This window comes from Cryptomeria japonica, chromosome 8 (assembly GCF_030272615.1).
Source record: "Cryptomeria japonica chromosome 8, Sugi_1.0, whole genome shotgun sequence".
Taxonomy (NCBI): Eukaryota; Viridiplantae; Streptophyta; class Pinopsida; order Cupressales; family Cupressaceae; genus Cryptomeria; species Cryptomeria japonica.
Window position 1 is genome coordinate 261,725,434 of NC_081412.1, and position 16,564 is coordinate 261,741,997.

The following is a 16,564-nucleotide window of genomic DNA, read 5'->3' on the forward strand; positions in this document are numbered from 1 at the left end:
GCTATTAGATACATGTGAAATTTTAGTAATATTATTTTGATTTCTTTGAAATTAGTAATTAGATACTTGTGAAATTTATTAATGAATTTTTAGTAATATTATTTTGATTTCTTTGAAATTAGTAATTAAAAAATTGAGTGAGCAAAGAGTAAACGGTCATCAGAACATGATGGGCTGCATGTTTCCTTTCATGTTGGTACAAAGATTTTAATACTGTTAAAATTGCCCTTTTTTGGTAATCCATTATCAACCCATTCATTGTAATATCCTCTTGTAAGTAATTCATCTATCCCAGCCTATCGGTTGGCTGTAACTTGGATCAAAATCCCAACAGATACAACTCCAATTTTCAATTAGCAAATGTGTGCAATGAAGCTGCCAGTATTAAGTGAGGCGCTCATCCCTTAGATCTTTAATGGCTTCTGTGGCTCCGTTTACGCCTCTGGATTAACATATCAACATAGTCAATCGTTATCATCTTTAGTTTCAGCCATAATTTTCAGTCACCACCTATGTAATTATAGTATGGTTTTTCTCTGCCATGGAATACCCAAAGCCTTGCTTTAGTAAACCAAAAGAGAATTGGAATGGATCGGAATACGTGTTTACTTTTACTGCAGGGGATTGCCAGATTAAAGTCAATTGCCGAGGGCAAGAGCGTCCATGCCCACATCATGCTAGCCGGAATTCAGCCAGATGTCCTCTTGCACAACAATCTCATTAATATGTATGTCAAGTGTGGTTGCATTGAGGAGGTTCGTCAAGTGTTTGATGAAATGCCAAATCCAAATAGAATTTTGTTCAATACAATGATTGCAGCTTATGCCAAATGTGGCCGTATAGAGTATGCACTGCAAGTGTTTAGGAACATGCCCGACTGCGATGTGGTTTCTTGGAACACTATTATGGCTGGGTTAACACAGAATTGTCGTGCAGAGGAGGCTTTAATTTTGTTTCAAGAAATGCAAGGGAATAACGTAAAACTTGACCACTTCACCTTTGGTACTGTTGTCAAAGCATGCACTTCTTTAGCAGCCTTTGAGGAGGGAAAATAAATCCATAGTTATGGTTTTAAATTTGGGGTTTGCACTAATACCTTTGTTGGTAACACCATCATTGATATGTACTCAAAATGTGGCAAAATGGTAGATGCACGCAAAGTGTTTGACAAAATGCCTGAGAGATATTTTTGCATGGAATGCAATGATTGCTGGATATGCAACAAATGGAGATGCAGAAGAGGCTCTCAACTTTTATCGTCAAATGCAAATAGCAGGTATTGAGCCAAGTTTATTTACTTATCCTAGTGTTCTTAGTGCCTGCGCTAGTCTAGTAGATCTCAAAGAGGCGGTAGAGATCCATGAACACATCACTGAAATTGGATTTGAATCAGATGTCTTTATTGGAAGTGCCCTTATTGATGTTTATGCTAAATGTGGGAATATAGACAATGCACGCAGTGTGTTTGATAAAATTCTCAATGGAAGCTGCGTATGTTGGACATCAATGATTGCTGGGTATACACATTGTGGACTTGGCAAAGAGGCACTAAAGCTATTTTGCAAAATGCAATCGACAGGAGTCAAACCAAATCCTTTCACCTTTGCAACTATTACTGCTGCATGTGCCGGTCTTGCAGCTTTACAAGAGGGATTGCAAGTGCATAATCAAATAATTAAAATGGGATATGGCTCAGATGTCCATGTCAGTAGTTCTCTTCTAGATATGTATGGAAAGTGTGCAAGGATAGAAGATGCACAAGAAGTATTTATCAGAATGCCTAAAAGTGTAGTTTCATGGAATGCAATGGTTGCAGCCCATGTGCAGACTGGGAATTGTAATAATGCTCTGCAAATATTTTGCCAAATGCAACTAGCAGGCATTAAACCAGATGAGGTCACCTTTGCCAGTGTTCTTAGGGCATGTGCTAATATAGTAGCCAGAGGGCAGGGTAGTGAAATTCATAACCTAGCCTTCAAAACTGGTCTTGAAATAGATGTTTTTGTGGGAGTGCCCTGGTTGATATGTACGCAAAATGTGGGGACATAGAAGATGCATACAAAGCATTTAACAAGATGCCTAAGCGGAATGAAGTCTCATGGAATGCTATGATTTCAGGATATGCTCAACATGGGTTTGGTGAGAAAGCACTTCAACTTTTTGAAGAGATGCAACAAGCTGGCATAAAGCCAAATTGTATATCCTTCATTTCTGTTCTATCTGCATGCAGCCATGTAGGCCTAGTTAATGAAGGACGATCTTACTTCAATTTTATGGTACAAGACCATAACATTGTGCCAACAATGGATCATTATGCATGCCTGGTAGATCTTTTAGGTCGGGCTGGACTTTTGGAGGAGGCAAAGAACATAATTGATTCAATGCCATTTGATCCAGGTACTATAATCTGGCAGACATTGCTTGGTGCATGCAGAGTTCATGGGAATATGGAGCTAGCACAACATGCAGCAGAATGCATTCTTGAGTTAGAACCACAAAATCCTGCAACTTATGTTCTGCTGTCAAACACATATGCCATGGCTGGTAAATGGAATGACGCAGAAAAGATAAGAAAGCTAATGAATAACCGAGGCTTGAAGAAGGAGATAGGGTACAGCTGGATTAATGTTGGAAATAAAGTGCATAAATTTGTTGCAAGAGACAGATCTCACAGACAAACAGAGAATACTAAGGCAAAAGGAGTTGATCATGGACATTAAGATGGTAGGTTATGTGCCCTATACTGACTATGTGCTCTACAATGTAAAGGAACAGCAAGAAACCTTACTATCACGGTAAAAAACTGGCCACTGCTTTTGGCCTTATTAGCATACTCTCATGGATGCCTTTCTTCATCTTCAAAAACCTTCGTTGTTTATGGTGATTGTGGCAATGTTAGCAACTTCATCTCCAAGATTGCTGGGCAAGAACTTGTTGTGAGTGATGTCAATTGTTTCGATCAATTAAAGGATGGCAAGTATTCTTGTGGGTATTATTGGTGATCATGAGTAAATCAGAAGAGACAGGCATGCTCTTAACGGTATCCAGGCCTTGCTACAAACCCTTTGGCAACCTCACGATGTTTAAATGGCATAAGCAGCAGATTCATGTTTTATAGATACGTCGCGTTCCACATCTGGTGCACAATCCATCGTTTATAATTGATTCCATTCATTGTAGCTGCCTAGGTTAATTTGAGTGACCATGTTGGCAGAATATGGTATTTCGAAACTGGGACCTACATAAGCTACATGGTGAATAAATCAAGAAACTTGGTTCATGAGATCGAAAAAAAAGCAATTCTGCAGATATCTGACATATCATGCAAATGATTTAGAATGAAGTTTTGGTGTCTTTCTGATATCAGCAAGGGACTGATCTGGTAAAGCATTGCTTGCCATCTCTTGTCAACATGCTATCTTCTTGTATGTGGTAGCCATGACTAATTTCTGGATAGTCCTTAAAACCAAATATTGTTTATGCAATTATGGTAGGAAAGTAGACAATTTTGACAGATGGTTAAAAAAATTAAAAACAAAATTGCAGAGCCTCAAAGGCACAACTGATGGAAATAGCATTCAAATATATAAGAATCAGAGGTGTGATACAATAGGTCTAAAAAAAAAGGAGGGGGAAGGGCGTGAAGGATGATAGAAAGGAAAATAAAGACTATGAGTATCACATAATTGCAGGAAAAATAAAAGTATGTAAGGATTGATGCCAATCGGAGAGGTAGAACATGAACAATATTCTACGGGATACAATTGCCAGCAGTTTGCTACTATACGACAATAAATGTTGGCCCACTTAACATGTGAATCGCCGCAAGTTCAGTTCAGCAAGGGTCAACAATGGCATTCTCAAGGAACTTGTTTGATACATATCCATTTTAATATTTATTATTTCCTGAAGGGATTTACATTCATTCTGCACAAATCGCTTTTATCTTGGATAGCAGATTACTTCCAACATTTATTGGAAGGTATTCTTCCTCAAATCCAAATATAGAGCTATATTCTTTGATGTTTTCATGGTAATTAACGAATAGCTAGGATAATATTCTCAATATGTTGAATTATAAGGAATCAAAATCAGAAATGATAGCAACCTGGCATTGAAGATATATATCATAGTTGAAGGAAGTGAAAGAATGTTATATCAAGTGGAAGAGGTCAGGTTAAGTTATGATTTACTTTAAAAAAAAAAAAAAAAAAAGTGTGTTGTGGAGAGAACTCTAGAAAGAATGTTAATCGATATGACTTTCAATTCTGAGTAAAATAGTAAAGTCCACAAGTTTGGTAGTAACAGCGAAAGTAGGACCACCTTCATCATATCAGGCTGATTACAATCAGGAGACAAGTGTTTAGTGTTGGATGTGAAGTTTGACTGTTCATTTCATCAACCCTTCTTTGTCCCTTCATCTTCTCTTGAAGACTATTGTATATATATGAGGGCAAAGTCTTATGTATGTAAACTACTATAATAATAATAATCTCTGTCCTACTTTCCTGTTGATGTAGTCAAATTAGTTGTGTCTCTATGTAATTTCTGAATTCTCAATTTATCTAATTATTTAACAATTGGTATCAGAGCTTGTGAAATCCAGGGAGAGCAGGTTAAAAAGTACATAGGATTAAGGATAGGGCAAGCAATAGCCATGGATGCTAGTACTTGAGTCTTATGTGGTTGGTGTACCCGAGGGGAATATGAAGGTTTCTTGTATGTTTGAGGACACCATTGTGCAGGAATATGAAGGGCTCCTCTTGTATGTTTGTGGACACCGTTGTGCGGTGCAGTCGCTTGCAAAGGTGTCTGAGCACTTGGAGCAGAATCAAGAGAGGCAAGGTGCTCTGCAAGCCCTAATTGCTCACTCACACCTGAATTCATCATTTGGATTAAACTAGGCAAGTGCACAAAGGCATGGTAAAAGGAAGAGAATAGAGGAGAGGAGTGGAGAAGGGTAGTGGTGTATCATCCATAAGTGTCAAAGCGATGGGTTGAGGAGGTGATAACAAACCAGGTGGGAAAGAGTAAAGAGAAGAAGAGAAAATTTGTGGAGGTAATCGAATTGCAAATAAGTGCTTTAGCAACTCCACCAAACTCCCCCACATCCTTCACCCCTAGATGAAGCTCTGCATGCTTGGTGATGCCCAACACGTTGAAGATGTTGAGAAAATAGGATTGGACTACATGGATTTCACGGTTCTGAAACCTCTGAATGCAAGGAAGCACACATTAGAACAAGGAGAGATTGGGGTTTCAGAGAAGCAAGCATGCAGAGAGGGCCACTCTGTAGTTGTTGAGGGCTTCATACGCCCAGGGTCTTTCGATGTCATTCCCTCTTCCTCTTTTGGCTAGTCACAAAAAACCTAGGGTATTGGGAGTTTTACTTTTCTCCCATTTAAGTCGTCCATTCGCCTTCTTAAGAGTAGAGCAAAAGTCATCGTCTCATAGGGCAAAGTGAAATCAAAGTCGAGTTTCTGTTGCTATTTGAGCACTGTCGTTTTGATAAGTCATCTAGCAAAAACAATGGACATGGGCTCGATCAGGCAACACTAGATAGTTACTCCAAAATGGTCTACTCCAAAAAGAGGGTTGCGATTTATATGTTGATTTATTTTCTGTACATGGATGGATGGATACTTGAAATTATACCAATGAGGTTTTGAATTCTTCTTGTTTCTTCTGATTGAGTCATGTTGATTTATTGATTTGAAGAAGGCCTTTATGGAGTATGCAAAGAAATATGAAACTAGAGATGGAGAGAATTAAGGCTTTAGAGGTAGAAAAATGACAGAAACTGTAGCATCATAAAGTGTACATCCTTAATTAAGGTGTCCAAATTCACTCTCCTAGCACTCATTTAAGTATTTCTCATTCCTTTATGCATTGTAGGACCTTTATTGATTTAAATCAATATTATGGTTCTTATTTCACTTTATTACATCAACATAATTATTACTTGGTCCCTTAAATTTAGGTGTGCCCTTTGTCTTTTATTATCATGATTTATCCTTATCGTACTCCAATTTAAACTTCCAAAATATATTTTGCATATCTATACATCATGTTTTGAGCCACCGAGTTGGAAATAGCATTATAACCCTGTTATCTTGCATCCCTAGAAATTTGAGAAAAAATTGTCTAGACTGGGTTGGCCCACACCCCTTGGTCTCATGCTTTTTGCCCTAAATTTTGGGAGGATGATAAGGTTTATCCTACCCTATTCAAAACTAGCTCTGTGCGAAAATACACCAAATCTAAGTTGGCCTAAAGGTGATTTTAATTATGAAATCCCTATATAAGGCAGCCTCCTCAATTCATTTTTAACATCCCATCTCATGCTAGCATTATCATCCAATTCAAGAGCAATTATTCTTCTTCAATAGAAGATCTTTCGAGGAGTGGCAAACTAGATCAAGACAGTTTCATATTATGTTTCAATTATGATTTCATGATGGATTTTATGTGATTTATCAAGTAATTGCACCAACACATGGAGGACGTATCCTAAGAGCATTGCATCACCTATTGAAGGTATGATCATCTACATTGAAGCTTGGATCTAGCCTTGCCCGCAAAAGGTAAGCTTTCTGATACAATTCAAGTTTAATTTCTATTTCAATCAGGGTTGATTCCAAACCCAAGGTTTGACCTAGGCAAATCCCTATCCACAACACCCTTTCTCTCCTCCTGTGTGCAGCTATAGGTCACCAACGGAGACATGAAGTTCATGAGACTATAAGTAGAGTGATACAAACCCATTCTTAGAGATTGGACTTGGTTTTTCACGACCAGGGCGCTTGGGGCACCCTTGTCCTCAAGGTTTCCCTCTAAATTTGGCAAAAAACATAGACTTAGTCTTAGGAAGCAAATTCTCAAATCCTATCCAAAAATTAGAAAACTAGGGTGTTTTGGACATCCCAACCCCACAGATTCAGCTTTGAATTGCAAATACATGTGCACAACCAAATTCACTATCCAATTTTGTGTTTGTTGTAGAATCTTCATTTGTTTATCAATCAATTACAACATTCTAAATTGTCATTTACTCTATACTTTAGTCATAGTTTCACATTGCTTCAACATATCTCCATAGTTCATTCACTTTCCAAAGCAACAAAAGGAATAGAATCCCTAGAAGTGTCATTTGACTCTTCTACAATAGTTAGTCAAATACAATCACTCCTTTAGGCGATTTTGTAATCCAATGTTTGTATGAAAGTGGATCTTGGTCTTAGTCCCATCTAGTTCCATTTCCACCCAAGATAGAAACGAAAAGGCGAGAGGTATGAAGCACAAATGATTGAACAAATGAGTATGCATGGATTGCTATTATTTTTGGTTATGGATAGAAATGTTAGTTTGTGGAAGCATGAATCACTTTTTGGCAAATGAGACAAGTAGGAAATCGGGTAGATGAGTTTATTTTCACCACCATTGTATAGACATGTGCAGGGTTAGGAGGTTTGAATGAGGGATGTGTCTAATGTGGTGACAGGAAGAAGGATTTAGGATAGTTTTATGGAATACAACAGGCTAGACAAAACATGGGTATATGGAGGAGGCCTTGCAAGTGTTTCTACAAATGTAGTGTATGCGAATTGAGCCAATGAAGTCATGGTTACCATGATTCTCAAGGCATGTGCTAGTAGGGCACCATTGGAATTGGGTAAGAAAGTATATTCCTATACTGTAAAAAGTGTTTTTGAGTCATATGTTGGTATAGGAAGTGCGCTTATAGACATGTATTCAAAATTTGGCAAGTATTATGACAGTGGGAGTGAGGACGAAGAGCAATTGCAATTGTAAGTTATAGATTTTGTTTATGATTCATGAACATGATTACTAGCAGATTGGCAAATTGGATCTTAGGTGGATTTGGTGTTGTCTTTAATTCTATAGATTATCTGGATGGATAATTAGGGTGTCTTACTAGACTTGTAGCATGCTTATTATGATATCATGAATAGCTCAATGTCACATTGCAGTGGGAGCTTTTGGTAGTGAGAGTTTTGTTGTCACAAGATGGTTATTTTTATGTGATTAAAAATGTTGATTTTTGTTTACAAGATGTTTGTTATTGTGTCATGGTGGGCGCTATCGATTTTCTCGTTAATCAATTTCATCCTATCAGAATTATCACGACTACAATCTCAATCAAAAAGTCCTAAAATCAAATAATAAAAAATCGAAAAATCCGAAGTCAAAAACAAATCTAAAATAAAAAATCGAAAAATAAAAAATCTAAAATAAAAAAACAAAAAAATCGAACAATCAAAAGTCCTAAATAAAAAATCGAAAAATTGAAAAAATAAAAATAAAAATCCAAATTCGACGTGAGCGGCAGCGCAATGCCCACGGGGCGGACTGCGACGCCTGCAGTAGCATCGTCAGCGTCCGCGGCGGTAGCACCACCACTTGCAGGATGAACCGTGGCGCATGGCTCAGCGCCCGCGGGGCGGCCGTGGCGCCACCAAGCGTTTTTAAAATGTAGTCAAATAATTCTTTTTTAAACGATGCAAATTTCAATTTAAAAAAAAAACGGTCAAAACCCATTTTGGTACGTAAAAAACCTAGCAATAAGATATGATAATTTTTAAAACCCACATGACGAAAATGAAAAAAATCGATTTTTATTAAAAGTGGCTAAATTTTTTAAAAATCAAACGAAAATTTAACGAATATGGGTTTTCTCAGGGTACGTACTAGTGGACCGTAGGCCAGAGGACGCTCGTGACGCCGAACTCGCTCAAACCTGTGCTGGTGGTAGGGGATCACCATTTTCTTCTCTAGAGTAACTTTTCAACAATTCAAACTGCACAAATGATTAGGAGTGGTAAAAGTGAAATTCACTTTTTAAACTCAAAGTGGGGCATTTCAGTGGGATTTTTATCTCACTTGTTTTCAATCATCTAATCAAATGATCCGCCTGACAGGGCAGCATTTTCAAATTTCTTCTCCGGAAATGAATTGGATCAAGCTCATTAAAAGTCTAAAAATCGTGAAAATTTCAAAAATATCAAAAAAATTAAAAAATCGCAAAAAATTCAAAATCATCGAAAAACTATCTGATTCATCTCTCGAGGGGGCATCGCATCGTAACCCATCAATTAGCGTGTGGGGCATCATATCGAATCGAATCTGCATCATTTCAAGATTTATCATCTCGAATCGAATCAGTATCATATCGAAACCAAACCCGCATCAAAATCAAGATCGAATCCGCGTTCTATCGAGATCAATATCAACAACATCATCAATTGAGTTTTCTTTGAACCAACGCATCATCACACATCACTTCAAAGAGGGGCAAAATGTATAAACCTAAAAATGGTCTGAAGATAATTAATTAAATACGCAGTTATTTAATTAATACCCCTTCCAATTAATTGAATTCGCAAATAATTTGATTAATTTCTCCATTCATCTACTTGTAAATAAGTCTAATTGATTTATTTATATAGTTCATTTAGTAATACCCCTTTGATTAATTAATTCCAAATTAACTAATTCCCTTCATTTTAATCAATTCTTCTAATTCGTATTTAAGATTAACAAACTCAAGTTTGCTGAGATTAATTACCATTTTTCTAATATTTGAATTTATAAATTCATAAATTCAAATATGAGCACATGGCTCCTAACTTCTAACCACCCCCTTAACCTAACCCATTCTATCTAATCTTGGGTTTAACTAACCCTATCCTATCTTGCACATCCTAACCTCTTATGGGTTGGATATTCTCCCCTTGAGACACATGGAACTTTTGCCACATGTCTCCTCCCTTGGACACTTGCCCTCTCATGAGCAAGGTTCCTTTACACTTGTCACCATAGAGATGACAAGTGTCCCTTCCTCCAAACTCTTCTCCAACTTCCTCAATCTTAGCCTTTGATATCTTCAGATCGAATCTAGACCGTTGATTCCTGCCACCTCAGCTTTGGCTTTGGAATTCCTACAAATACCCCTCATTTTGGAGCAATAAAGATCTCTTGCATTCATAGTTTTTGCATTGTTATTATAGGCATTTTACATCATATCATCTAGCATAATTAGCATTTTAGATCAAATACTAGCATGTTTAGAATATGTTTTATCATGTTAACCTAGTTTCAATTATCAAATCATGTAGCTTAAATCTTCATTTTAGCTAATCAATCGTCCTAGTTATAATCATGCATCAAATCATCCTAGCCTCATGCATTTGCATTATCATGATCATATAGATACACAACTTTTGAGTTGCCACTTTGGAGGTCATTGCTTGTCGAGAGCCAACAATCTAACACCTTCAAGGTCCTCAAAAATAGAGGAAAATGGGTCATCTCAAGGAAGGCTTATGGTTTGATTTCATTACCTAGTTTTCAATTTGCTTTCCATTTATGTTTTGTTGTCTCATTATATGTGCACGTTGAATACATAATTAACCACATTTTTAGCAGCACAAGAGTGTTGGCATGATACAGGTTCCCTTGATAGCTTATGTTTTTTGGAACATGTGGTCTTTCTTTGTGGAGATGTTAAATCATGTTGTCGAATTGTGTTCCCAGGTTATGCAAGTGTGTAGTGGGAGTTTTGACATTGGTCTTGTTAGTGCTCTTAGTATTGGGTACATTGGTCATTTTCTTGGAGAGCTTCATGATGGTGCAATGTTTTTTAAGATTAGCAATGGATTGATCATGGAGGTGCTCTTGAATATGAGAAGACTTGGGTGAGGTTGGAGTTCTCTTGGGAATAGAGAACATTTGTTGAGATGATTTTGTTAGACAATTCAAATAACCGGAAGACAACTGAGGGGGGGGGGGTGGTGAATCAGTTGCCACAGATTACCGAAACCTTAAGCAATTAAAACATTTAAACCAAATACCAAAAAAGAAGTTAAATCAATTAAGCATAAACAATATTCACATAATAAATACCATCCACATGACACCAAGATTTATACGTGGAAAACTCGGTAAAGGAAAAAACCATAGTGGGAAGCCTACCCACAGTCAGATAATACTTCTGCAGTAAGTATGTGAATTACAATTGAGGGGCTTGCACTTGCAGGAAGACCAATAGCCTAGAGCGCACTATTCATCATAAAAGGAGTCTCACTGACTACATAGAAATCTAGATTACAATATGGAGAAGTGTTTGAACTGCAAAGACAACATCTCCTATGCTTGAGTACAGTTTCGGTTAAGCTCAATACTGGAGGACTAAATCCTCTTATATAAACCCAATTCGATATCCAATGATCGACCAAATCCTCTGCCTGAATGATATTACATTATTCTCATATTACAAATCCATATCCACACCATGATCTTATCTACAATGAGATCTTACATCTATATATACAAACCCTTGACCATAAACAATCAGGTTGACTACTAGTCAATAAACCAATTACATAATTTATAGAACATGTCAGCCTTAGACCAAACAAATAATATCCAAATAATATCCAACATATAAGACATCCTGAAAACACATCGAGAGGTCCAATCCACATGTTACATTAAACCGATCCATAACCTAGATCTATCGGGACCCAATATAGGTCCACACACTAAAGCAATAATCTCCATCCACCAAATATCGAACATTATTACCATCAACATCCTGAAACTCCACCATAAGCTGCACCAACACCACTTATGCATATCATCAAAGATCTTCATCAAAATCTCTATCGGTGAAACCCTCGCCGGAACCAGAAGCCAAACTTCTAAGCAAACAGGATAGCATCCAATCACCAGACCAAAACCAACTTACTGAATGTGAACATGAGTATCATGAATACGCCAATTCCATAACCAAACCGTTTCGGAGCCTACCGGATCATGTCGGATCCAAACCAACCAGAAACCACTAAACCTACCGGGACCAGAAGGGTGCTGGTAAAGCATCCAAATAGCTAGTGTTGGCATCAATGACAAAACATCAATGCAACACATATCAATTCCTCCAAATGGCCAACAATCTCCCCATTTGGCATTGATGGCAACACTAGATGTTAAAAACATCTAAGTACCAAGAAATGCCAAACAAGTCTCCCCCAATGGAAGACAACCAACAATATCCCACTCAAAGATATAACAATAAAGTTATGAAACAAAGACCAAAATCCCCTTGTGAATAATATCTCTGTAAAGATCTGAATTATGCATATATCTCTCCCTCTAATGTATACAACTCCTTAAGTTTTCCTTTTTCATGTCAATATCTCTCCCCCTTTGACATCAATGCCAAAATTTGACAAAAATATCAAAGAAAAAAAACATAAACCACTGAATCACAAAGCTGACTACTCCCCCCGAGTAGTAGCATCCCCACATCAGTGTCGAAATGAATAGTATCTTTGATAATGCATACTAGACCGATGCCATACCGCATCAATCAAGTCTCTACCGGAGGGGCAGAAACCCCCAATCTATCTCTGAAGTACTCAAATGATTCCTTGGGAAAAGGTTTAGTGAAGATATCTGCAATTCGCTCTTTAGTGTTCACATAAACTAGTCTAATTTCATTTGCTTCCACCTTTTCCTTCAAAAAGTTGTACTTGATAGATGATGAGTCTAAACAATGGCTCTACTTTTATAAATTTATTATATAATACTCCTACTTAGGTCTTATGATTAGATGACATTTAGACTATAATGTTTTCCTAAGATGATACCGTTAGAGTGTTTTTGAAACTGGTTTAACCTATACCTAAGGATGTCATATAGTGGTTTTAAATGATCTGTCTATGCAAATATCTAAAGTTAATTATAAATATGGTTTCTGTTATATCATGTTAGCATTGGTATATACACATGTTGTTGTGCGTGTTTACATCTTGATGCAGGGTCAACAAAGGTGAGGAAAAGACAGATGGCGGTTCAAAAGATCATCAAGTGTGTAACCGCAATGTAGACCTAGTCAAGGAAATGCAGTTATGATCAGTATCACTAGACCAGTTCTTCAGTAGATTGATTTATGAAAACATTTATAACTTCTCTTAGTGGATCTTAGATCTAGGAGGTGGTCATGCTATATTTTCTTAGCTGCAGGACATATGTTGTTCTGCTGTCCTGTGCTGACTTCTTCTTCTTCTTTTGTTAAATAAATTATGTTCACCTATTCCGTAGGGATGTGGGTAGTTAGTTAGAAGTTTGTTATAAAGCTTTCCTATAAATAAAAGAGATCCCTCTCCTCTCGAGGATAGTAGAGAAAAAAGATAGTATTTTGTAATACACATTTTTTTGGTGCTATGTATGTATTTTTCCAGTAAAGATGAAATAAAGAGATCAACGCAATTTTGGATGATGAGATAAGTGTAATATGAAGTTCTGAAAATAATCACTCAAGGGGGCCCACTTGGTGAGTAATCCTTTGTATGTTTTAAGCTAGTTTTCATACTTCTGTAATAGTTGTTTTTGTAGTTGTCTGTTCCTACAGCCATAGGAAACAGTTCCTGTGTCTGTTCCTGCAGCCACGACAGCAGAGTAGTTCATGTTGCTCATCAGAAATTTATCTTTTAACAGTAATTGTTTAAAGCAATTTCCAGTTGTAAGGTTAAGTATTAGTTTATTAGAGATTCTGTGTGTTTACTTTAAGAATAATTTCCTTTCCCGCAGTTATATAAAATGGTTGCAATATGAACTTTGTACACATATAGTGCTGGCCCATTTCAATTTTACGTCCCTGGTTGATAACTAAATGAGCCTTTTCCACAGGAAAAGTTATCTATTCAAGGATATCCAATCTTTGAATTGTGTTTTATCACCTAGTTTCCATTCCAGTTGTGAGGACCAACATTTTTGGCGTCGTTGTCGGGGATGGTTCCAAGCTAATAATCTGTTGTAAGCCATTAGTTTCAAGTCTTTTTAAATTAGCTTTTTGAATTTCTTTCATTAATTTGCATGCATAGGAGGAGAAGAGATGCATTAGGAAGATTTCTTCCCTTGCATTCTACTCAAGATATAAGATCAGATCAAGCACCTGAAGTAAACCCTTTTGGAGAAACTTATGTGCTAAATAGTAGTGTCTTTAATTTGTCAGAACGAGATCTAGATTTCTTGAACGAACCCCTTGAACAAAACATTTTACCTCTAGTTATTTATCAGGGACCAATGGCAACAAATCCTCCATCTCCACTTGTAAATCCAACATTTGAGTTTCCCATTCCTGACTTGCATGATAATGCAAATTTGAAAAATATACTAGCCTCTTCACTTCCAAAATTCCATGGGTTGGTAACAGAGGATCCAGATACCTTTTTGTTTGAATTTCATATCCTGTGCAGGAGTTATGATTATACCACCGATGCTCATAAACTCAAGTTATTCCCCACTACTTTGAAATAAGCTACTTTGAGATGGTTTATGAGTTTAGGAAGAAATGTAATCACTACTTGGGAGGGAATGAAGACAAACTTCCTGGATAAATATAAAGACTATTGCAGAGGAATGGGCCGTCATGGTGATGATATCTTCAGAATGACCCAAAAAGAAGATGAAAGCCTGGAAGACTATTTGGAAAGGTTTTTATTTAGTGTTAGCAAATCTAAACATAGTAAATTAAGTGAAGACTCTATGAAGTTGATATTTCTTAGGGGCATCAATGATGACTGTGTTGAATCCTTAGATCTAATGGGAGGAGGAGATATTACTCAAGTTCAATGGGATGACATCAGACAAATCTGTCAAAAATATTCAAGAGCTGCAACAAAAAGGGGAAGACACTATAGGCCTGGTTCTTCAATTGCCAAGTCATCTTCAACAGTCTCAAGAATGGAGATAACTCATCTGTTGAAGGATTTTAAAGAAGATATAATTAATAATATGGCTACCCAATTGGATACACTGCAGACAAAGAAGAAGCATGATGAGGCAGATGCTATGCTTGTTGAATTTAGTCCTCATTGTCGAAAAAAGAAGGACTGTAGATGCAAAATATTAGCTAAAATTTATAGCCAACAGAGTTCCCCAGATTTCAAGCCTGTTTATGGAGATGATGAACAACTTTTTTATGTTGCACAACGAAGGCCTTGGCCTCCAAGACAAGGTATGCCACATGATCCGTTGTCATTTTATAATCCTTATATGAACTTCAATGCACAAAACAATCAGTGGCAACCCTCATATTCCCAAAATTTTGAAAATATTACTCCTCAGTCTTGGAATAACTCTCAGAATCCTTGGCCTAATTATCAAAATTCCTCATCTCAATGGAAGCAACCACAAGGGAATTTGTCTCCCCCTCAAGGTAACTGACATCAGTCACCACAATGGAGGGGAGGACAACAATGGGCAAACCAGTCACCAGGTTTCCTGCAGCCACAATAACAGTCCCAATAGCCAGCTTTAATGCCACCAACTCCTAATGCTGCTCCATCCAAGCCAACCCAAATGCCAACTCAACCTGTTCCAAATCCAATTAATAAACCACAACAACAACAACAAGTCTTTTCAACTGATCCTAATAATTATTCTGCATATTCTCTCAATATAAGTGATATTCATTTGAGATCAGGGACAACATTGCCTACTCCATCTCCTCCAGTCATAACAAAGTTACTAGCAGAGGAGACTGCTCAAGAAAGCATGCTTGATAAATCTGAGAATTCTGGGCAAGTTCAACAGTCAGAAACCCCAGATATACCTATAAGAACTCCCCCATTTTCCCAAAGATTACAATTAGAAGTATCTAGGCAACAGGATGATATAGCCTTTGATCTTATTGATCAACTCAAACATATATGTGTTAAAATTCCACTATTTCAAGCTATTAAAGATATCCCCATATATGAAAAAGCTATTAAAGAAGAATGTTTGAAGAAACCTGGGAGGAAGAAAATAGAACTAAAAATAGTGCATGTAGTAGGACAGTTGGCTGATATTATGTTGGGAAAAATATCAGTCCCTAAATATTTTGATCCATGTAGCCTTATTGTCAAGATAGTTATTAATGGAACTCAAATAAAAAATGCCTTAATAGACCTAGGAGCAACAATAAATGTGATGATTAAGGATGTCATGCAACAACTCAGCATTACTAATCTCAGATCAACTCCAACAGTCCTGCAGCTTGTTGATATCTCAACTGTTCGGCCTGAAGGAATGGTTGAAGATATTGTTGTCACATTAGATTCTTGGGAATATCCTGTTGATTTTATAATCCTCTCTCCCAAGGCAACATTAGGAGGATATCCAATTATTTTGGGAAGACCTTAGCTGGCAACAACTGATGCATATATAGGTTGTAGATCCAGAGATATGACAATTTCAGATGGTATTACTACTAAAACACTTGCACTCTATTCTCCAGCACAACCTCAACTTGATCAAGAATTAGTCGTGTGGCCAAACATAGGAGAAGAAGTAGAGGAAATAAACTCTGTTCAACAACTAATGATGTTATCAAGGGACCCATTCATAGCACTTCAAGAGGATGATGCAGTACTCTTTAACATCATAATGAATCATTATGGAACAACTCCGCCGTCAGTGGGTATACCAATAAGTCCTATGCATACCCTTCTTCCATCTACAAGCTTATTAAATTCTCCTGCAGCCACAAATATGT

The 16,564-nt window shown here is 37.1% G+C and overlaps 1 pseudogene; it reads left to right on the plus strand.

Annotated features, from left to right (window-relative positions):
* The first annotated feature begins 206 nt into the window (after window positions 1–206).
* LOC131066499 (pentatricopeptide repeat-containing protein At2g13600-like) lies at window positions 207–3,925 on the plus strand (annotated as a pseudogene).
* The last annotated feature ends 12,639 nt before the right edge of the window (window positions 3,926–16,564 follow it).